Source organism: Phocoena sinus, chromosome 1 (assembly GCF_008692025.1).
Source record: "Phocoena sinus isolate mPhoSin1 chromosome 1, mPhoSin1.pri, whole genome shotgun sequence".
Taxonomy (NCBI): domain Eukaryota; kingdom Metazoa; phylum Chordata; class Mammalia; order Artiodactyla; family Phocoenidae; genus Phocoena; species Phocoena sinus.
The window spans coordinates 127,130,588-127,139,965 of record NC_045763.1 but is presented as its reverse complement, the minus strand read 5'-3'; positions in this window follow the sequence as shown (position 1 = coordinate 127,139,965).

Below are 9,378 nucleotides of genomic sequence, written 5' to 3'. Positions count from 1 at the left end.
ACTAGTGTCTCAAAAGATGATAGTTCTTCGGAATATAGTTCTGATTCAGACAATATGAATATTAGACCCAAAAAAGACAAAAAACCTTAGTGATTGATTCTGATATGGAAAGTGAAAATGAAATTCATGGTGCTGGAGAATGCTCCTTTGCTTCTACAGAAGAGTGGATTGAAGAGAACATTTCACAAAATTAGAAGACTTTACAGGTGTGTCAGGTGTAACTATTGAATGTAATAATCCGCAAAGTGTTAGTGAAATAACAGAATTAATTTTTGGCCAGCCAAAATAAAAATCGCCAGCCACACGTATTAGTTTCTGCAAAAATCCCCCAGTCAATAATGAGTTAAGGAAAGAAAATGTGAGCCAAGGATTTTATATTCAGTAATACTGAACTTCAAGTATAAAAAGCACAGACAACCATTATCAATAAGCAAGACCTCAAGGAATATTGTTCCCATGAGCACTTCCTAAAGAATATACTAGACAATGAGCTTCAGACAACCAAAATGACTACAAGACACTGAATAAAGACTGGTTGACAACCTAGAAGAAATGGACAAATTCCTAGAAATGTACAATCTCCCAAGACTGAATAAGAAGAAATAGAAAATATGAACAGACCATTTACCAGTAATGAAACTGAATCAATGATTTTTTTAAAACGCCCAACAAACAACAGTACAGGACAAGATGTCTTCACAGGCGAATTTCACCGAACATTTAAAGAAGAATTAACACCTATCCTTCCCAAACTATTCCAAAACGTTGCAGAGGAAGGAAACTTCTGATCTCATTCTACGAAGCCAGCATCACTCTGATACTAAATCAGACAAAAACACCACAAAAAAAAGAAAAGTACAGACCCAAATATAGATGCAGAAGTCCTCAATGAAATATTAGCAAACCAAATTCAACAATACAGTAAAAGGATTATATACTATGATCAAATGGGATTTATCCCAGGGATGCAAGGATCGTTTAATATGCACAAATCAATCAATGTGACACACCTCATTAAAAAATTGAAGAAGAAAAATCATACGATCATCTCAATAAATGCAGAAAAAGTTCTGACAAAATCAACATTCATTTATGATAAAAACTCTCAACAAGGTGGATGTAGAGGGAACATACCTCAACCTAATAAAGGCCATATATGACAAGCTTACAGTTAACATCATATTCAACAGTAAAAAGCTGAAAACATTTTCTTTAAGATCAGGAACAAGACAAGGATGCCCACACTTGCCATTTTTATTCAATGTAGTATTGGAAGTCCTAGCCACAGCAATTGCACACAAAAAAATAAATAAATAAAAGAAATTCAAATTGAAAAGGAAACTACAACTGTTTGCAGATGACATGATTCTATATATAGAAAATCCTAAAAATGCCACCAAAAAACTACTGGAACTAATAAATGAATTCATTAAAGTTTCAGGAAACAAAATTACTATGCAGAAATGTGCTGCATTTCTATACATTAACAATGAACTATCAGAGAAAAACAATCCCATTCACAATTGCATAAAAAAGAATAAAATGCCTAGGAATAAATCTAACCAAGGAGGCAAAAGACCTGTACTCAGAAAACTATAAGACACTGTTGAAAGAAATTGAAGACAACACAAATGGAAAGATATACTGTGCTCATGGATTGGAAGAATTAATATTGTTAAAATGACTATATTTCCCCAAACAATCTACACGTTCAATGCAATTCCTATGAAAATACCAATGATATTTTTCACAGAACTGGAACAAATAATTCTAAAATTTGTATGGAAACACAAAAAAACACCAAATAGCCAACACAATCTTGAGCAAGGAGAACGAAGCCAGAGGTATCACACTCCTGGACTTCAAACTATAGCACAAAGCTATGGTAGCCAAAACAGTATAGTACTGGCACAAAAACAGACACAAAGATCAATGGAACACAATAGAGGGCCCAGAAATAAACCTAAACTTTTATGGTCAATTAATCTACAACAAAGGAGGAAGAATATACAATGGAGAAAAGACAGCCTCTTCAATAAATGGTGTTTGGAGAACTGGACAGCCGCATGCAAGGGAATCAAACTGGACTACTTTCTTACACCATATACAAAAATGAACTTAAAATAGATTAAATATCTAAATGTAAGGCCTGAAACCATAAAACTCCTAGGAGAAAACACAGGCAGTATGTTCTTTGATACCAGCCTTAGCTATATATTTTCAGTATGTCTCCTCAGGCAAGGGAAACAAAAGCAAAAATTAAAAATGGGACTATGTCAAACTAAAAAGCTTTTGTACAGCAAAGAAACTATCAACAAAATGAAGAGGCCATCTACTGAATAGGAGAAGATATTTGCCAATGATGCATCTGATAAGGGGTTAATATCCAAAATATACAAAGAACTAACACAAGTTAACATTATAAAGACCAACAACCTGATTAAAAAATGGGCCCTTCCTTCCATACCACTATATAGAGTTTTTTTATACAATAAAATAGATTTATCCTTGGGCCAGCAGAAACCAGTAAAATAGAAACAAAGTAAATGTATACTGAGGTAGAAATAAATAAAGAACTATCACCCAGCCTCCCTCTTGCCCACTGCTCTCTCTATGAGGAATACTACTAGAGAAAAAAATGCAAACGCCCCAATTTCTGTATAGTCTTTACTCTAGTGGCCTACATGCAAAAAGTTAAATGTAGAACCTACTACTTTATGATAAAGCACCAGTAATTTTATTTTATCTGGTGATTTCCCTCTTTGTCTATAGATATTCATTCAAAACTTATTTACTGAACACTTCCTATGGCCTGTTTTGCTTTTTCTTTGCTCTGAGTAAACTTAACAGCAAAATGAAAGAGTATGTGTTCCTTTAGTTATATTTGACTTTCCATTTCAGGCTTTTCATATTTCTTCAGTTTTAATGATATTATGAACTCAAATGTATTGGCAACAGAATAACCTTGGAATCAATCCTAGCCCAACATCTCAATGTCTAAAAAAGAAAGGTATTCTGGGAGCCATGAAAATATTTTAATAAGGTAAAATAAAACCAATCTTGTTAAAAATGTTTAGGCTGTTAATGCTTCCTTAGTTCAGATGGAGGAATTTTCACCAGCTGTCCATTTGGTTATGGGGGAGAGTATTTGATAGAATTCAGTGAAGAGACCATTTAAAGTGAAGTACACATCACCATATCCTGAGGACAGCAAATGCTGCTAAGTGGAAAAGCAGCATTTTGTTTATTTTGTTTTTAATTTGTTTTGCTTTTGTGATGGCATGATAGCATCTTCTACTTAGAGCAATGTTGACATTCTCTCAACTGACTCATTTGGAAAGAAAAAGAAGTTCACATGCCAATGAGTGGGAAAGGCAGGAAGAGGACTGATTTAACAGAAATATTTTACAATTTGCCAAACTTAGAGTAGCTGTATCTTATTTTTTACCTCTCCCTCTTAAAAAAAAAAGCAATATGGACAAGGTACTGAAGTGGGAACTAAAATGAGATGAATTTCAATTCCTTTTTGTCACTAACACACAGGAAAGATTCTGACCCTACTTCAACCATTTCTCAGGGTCTTTGATGTGTATCTACTTCCTCTCCTGATATGGTAATGATTACATTAAAGAGATATCGATTTGGCAGGAAATTTTCCAAATCAGAAAAAAATTATTTTTCCAGTATGCTATTATTTTTATGACACATGTGCTGTCTATACACAAAAAGAAAGAAAAAAGAAAGGAAGAAAAGAAGGGATAAAGAAGGAAAGAAGAGAAAGATGGGAAGAGAAGGAAAAAGAAAGAAAGGTTAAACAGTCAAATAACATAAGATTTAATTTCGGCCCCATACTTAAAAGGATGGAGTTACATCACTCGTTGGAACATCATATATTTCATCCCTGGAAGAAATATATTCATCTCTTACCCAACTTCAAAGTTATTGCTAACTGGCAGTTGCTAGGAACTGATCTGGAATGAATTGGCAGTTCTGGTTCTGTTCTTAGTGACCCAGAGGGTATGTCATAAACACTTATGTTATGGTAATACCTTTGTTAAAGAGGTGAAGAGGAGAGAGCACTCTTTGGTGACCAAATAGCTTTCAACTCATTCTAGCAGAGGTATGCAGCAGTAGTCGTCATGCTCTAAACATTTTCTAATTCTGCTATTAAGGCTTTAGAGGAGATGTCTGATTATTAATATAGCCATTGCCTAAATTTATCCATCCAGACTACAAGTTTAGCTCTGAAGTGTACCTGGAACACATAATATGCACTAAAAAAATGTGTATTTAATGAGAGATTGGATTCACTTAAATATCTAACTCAAATGAAACTTCTATCATAGTGAGGGATTATGGAATTGAAGCAATAAATTGAAAAGATATAGTGCAGCATATTCTTTATAGAAAAAAATCAATAGGTAAGAGCAGTTTAAAATAATCCAGGACAAAAACAAAACAAAACAAAACTTGACGTGGGATGTAGATGTGTGGGAAATATGGCTGAAACACCAATTACTTGTCCTCTGATTGGCTATTCATAGTTTTTAATTCCTTCAAGGTAAGGTCTGTATCTTATTCTTCTCATAGCTTCAATTTTTGGATGAGTGTATTGTGCAGAATAGGATTAAATGTCTGAATCCACAGTCATCTCTTCAGTTTCTATAGAGATGCATTATAGCTCTATCATAGAATGTATTATTTTGAATTTTATTTCTTCATTTTGTGTGTATCCCTACTGGATGTAGATACAATTCTTCAAGTAAGGAACTATGTCTATTCATTTTTGCATATTCAACTCTAAAGTAATGCCTGCTCATAAATTTTGTTTAGGTTAATAAATACAGCTGATCTGGCTGGATATACTCAGATCCTCGTCTTCCCTCACCATGTCATGTGCACATCTCTAAAAGCACACACACAAAAGCACAGAACTTCCAATTGAACATGTACGTATATAACTACACATACAAATTCACAAACACAGGTGTTTTTGTGTGTGCATGAATGTGTGTGTACATGTATGACAAAATACATCTTCTATTTATACTGGATAATATTCATTCGACTGATGTCTTTAAGGATCATCAGGTTGACATGTATTTAAATAGTTGACACAACTATTTTCTCAAAGTATAGTTCAGGCTGTAAGAGAACATGGGGAAGAAAAAAGGCACAGAGATTCATTATTTTCCTAGTAGGCCACCTCCCTCTCTGTTCTGATCCTTGGAGAAACCTAATGAATGATGTCATAGTTGTCTTACATCATACTAGTTGAATGCAGAGATTACCACCATCAAGAAGAGGATGTATTTTAAAGGATCCTCTTAACTTAAATCTCTTTTGCATTAAGATGTGCAATGTGAGCTCAAATTAACTTGAAAAGTGAGAAGATGACCGCATTAATAGCCAGTGGATGTGGATTCTTTGGACCACGATGGCCATTTGATGATATCCCAAAGGCAGTCACAAGGTAAGAAACGATTTTCTGTGAACTTCTGAAGCAAATTAGCATTGAAATTTAAAAGCAGCATATATGGAGAAGAAAAAGTGTAATTCTTACATCTCTGTTCTCTGTTGCTTTGTGGATAAAATACAGAACAATTAATACTGCTAAAATAATAAATTTCAACATATAATTTTTCTATGTTAAAATGATTTCATGGGGCTTCCCTGGTGGCACAGTGGTTGGGGGGTCCGCCTGCCGATGCAGGGGACACGGGTTTGTGCCCCAGTCCGGGAGGATTCCACATGCCGCGGAGCGGCTGGGCCCGTGAGCCATGGCCGCTGGGCCTGCGCGTCCGGAGCCTGTGCTCCGCAACGCGAGAGGCCACAACAGTGAGAGGCCTGCGTACTGCAAAAAAAAAAAAAAAAAAAAAACGCTTTCATGGCTCTTGATGTGTGCAGAGAATATACAAATACCACACTCTCTTATAGCAGGCTTTCCACAATTTTGCCCCTCCTGAATTTTCCAAATTTATTTTTCATTGCTCTCCTACTCAAACCTAACTCCCTATCTCAACTACTTGCATTTACCTAAATATATACTGATATTTCATATGTTTTTGTATATACTATTGTTTATATATTGTGTGTATATTATTGCCCTTTCCTAGGATATCCCTATTATGTTTCTCTGGTAAGCAATTTTTTATTTATCCTTTTTGAGCCCTACTCTAAGCTTCTATCCACCATGAGTGGATTATTTCCTTCTTTGTGCCAACATTCTACTTGTTTCACATTGCCAATATGACAGTCAAGTTATCTGTTTACATACATGGTGAGTACTTTATGTGCTTCTTGAAAGTTGTAATTATATCTGATAAAGCAGGAGCTACCATTTGTTAGTTATCACTGTGTCAAGAACTGTGACTGGAAATGTAATTTTAAATCTGTGATTTTAAAACTTTTGAATCACTCGTAAACAAATCATGTCCATAAAGTACAGTAAATGCAGTAGGAGAACAGAGAAAGCACTTTACTAAGTCTGGAACTTAAGAGAAGCTTCTAGGAGGTACAGTTTTGCAGGAGAAAACTGATATTAACAGGAAGGTTTCCCAAAGCAATGCAGCCTGACTCCTGATGAATATAGGTGCAAAAATTCTCAACAAAATACTAGCAAACTGAATTCAAAAGCACACTAAAAGGACCATACAACCATGATCAAGTGAGATTTATCCCTAGATGCAAGGATGGTTCAATATATGCAAATCAATAAATATACATCACGTTGATAGAAAGATGACAATCATATGATCATCTGAATAGATGCAGAAAAATCATTTGACAAAATTTAATCCTTTCATGATACAAATGCTCATCCAACTAGGAATAGAAGGAAATTAACATAATGAAGGCCACCTATGAAAGCCCACTGCTAACATCATACTTAACAGTGGAAAATGGAAGGCTTTTACTCTAAGATCATGAACAAGACAAGGATGTCCACTCTTGCCACTTTTATTTAATACAGTAGTGGAAGTACTAATCAGATCATTTAGGCAAGAAAAATAAAAGGCATCTAAATAGGAAAGGAAGAAGTAAAATTATTTCTGTTTGCAGATGACATGATTGTATATTTTTAAAGCCCTAAAGATTCCACAAAAATCTGTTAGAATAAGTGATTCAATAAAAAGTTTCAAGAAACAAAATCAACATACAAAAATCAGTTGTATTTCTGTATTCTAACAGTAAACTATCTAAAAAGGAAAGTAAGAAAACAATCCCATTCACAATATTATAAAAAAATCATTTAGAAATAAGCTTCATGGAGGTAAAAACCATATACAATGAAAACTACAAAACATTGATAAATGAGAATAAAGAAGACAAAAACCAATGGAAAGACAACCCATGTTCATGGATTAGAAGATTTAATATTGTCAATTGCACACTACCCAAAGTTATTTAAAGATTCAATCTATGGGGAGAGTGGGAGGGAGGGAGACGCAAGAGGGAAGACATATGGGAACATATGTATATGTATAGCTGATTCACTTTGTTATAAAGCAGAAACTAACACACCATTGTAAAGCAATTATACCCCAATAAAGATGTTTAAAAAAAAAAAGATTCAATCTAATCCTATAGAAATTCCAATGGCATTTTATTTTACAGAAGTAGGAAAAACAATCCTATAATTAATATGGAACCAAATGGGCCTCAAATAGCCAAAACCATCTTGAGAAAGAATAGCATACCTGGAGGCATCTTACTTCCTGACACATAGACAAATGGGACAGAAGAGACAGCCCAGAAATAAACAGATATTCTTCATTAGAGTGAGGAAGTCACCTTCTACTCTTAGTTTTCTAATAGGTTTTTAAATCATGAATTCTGTCAAATTCATTTTCTGCCTCTATTGACATGATCATATGGTTATTCACATTTATATTTGCAATGTGGTAAATTATTGGATTTTCATATGTTAAACTAACCTTGCATTCTGAGTTAAACCCCATTTGGTCACAATGTTGTATTTTTTTTTATATATTGCTGATTTAATTTACTAGTATTTTTTTTAAAGATTGTTACATATAAGCTCACTAAAGATATTTGTCTGAATATGATGGCAGGAAAATGCTGACCCTTTTATATGAGTTGGTAAATATTCCTTCATTCTTTATTTTCTGCATGAGTATGTAAGTTGAACTTATTTCTTAGAACTAATCAGTAAAGCTGTGCTTGGAATATTCTTTGTGTGAAAAACTGTAATTATGTCTTTGATTTCTTTTAAAAATACAGAGTTTTAACATTTTCTATTTCTTGTTTCAGTTTTAATGATGTGTATCTTTCAGATCTAGTATCTGTTGCTATCTCTCTGATCAGTTTGGTCAGGCTAGTGAAAACATAAATAAAAAATGAACAAAATATTTGAACAAAGACTTCACCCAAAATGATACACAAATGGTAAATAAGGACATGAAATATGCTTATACCATTAATCATCACAGAAATACAATTTAAATCAAATGAGATATCTCTACACACCTGTTAGAATGACTTGATTAAACAAACAAATTAAAAACTTGATAATACCAAGTGCTGGTGAGGATATGTATCAGCTGAAGTCATACATTGTTGGTGGGAATGCAAAATAGCACAACCACTTTGGAAAACAGTTTTGCAGTTTCACAGAATTATTCACACATTTGCTATATAACTGAACAATTCTACTCTTAGGTGTTCGCTTTCAGGAGAAAAGAAAACTTTAGTTGACACAAAAACCTGTACGTAAATATTTAGAGTGGCTTTATTCACAGTTCCCAAATACTAGAAACAACTCAAATGTGGTAAATGAATAAACTGTGATACATTCATACAATGGAACACTAGCTGACAGTAAAAAAGGAATAAATTAATGAAACACAATATGGATGGCCCCCAAAAGCTAAGAGAAAGAAACCAGACTCGAAAGGCTATATCAAATATGCTTACATTTAGATGACATTCTGGAAAAAGGGAAATGATAGGAACAGAAAACATCAGTATTTATCAGAGCCTGATGTTGGGGGAACAGGATGACTCCAAAGGAACAGAGAGGAATTTGGGGGATGACAGAATTGCTCAATATTTTGATTGTGTAATGGTTACATGACTCGTGTATTTGTCAAAATGCATAACTGCACACCGAGAAGAATGCATCTTATTGTATGCAAATTATATCACAATTTAAAAAACACTGTATGTAATCTTCTTCAATTTACTTTCATTCAATATAATGTTTCTAATACTCCTTCATGTTGTCTGTATAGTTCTAGTTCATTAACTTTCTCTGCTGCATAATATTGTATTGTGTGAATATTTCAAACGTATTTATCCATTCTCCTGCAAAAATATTTTGGAGTTTGTTTTTCAGATTTTCTTTTTCTATTATGC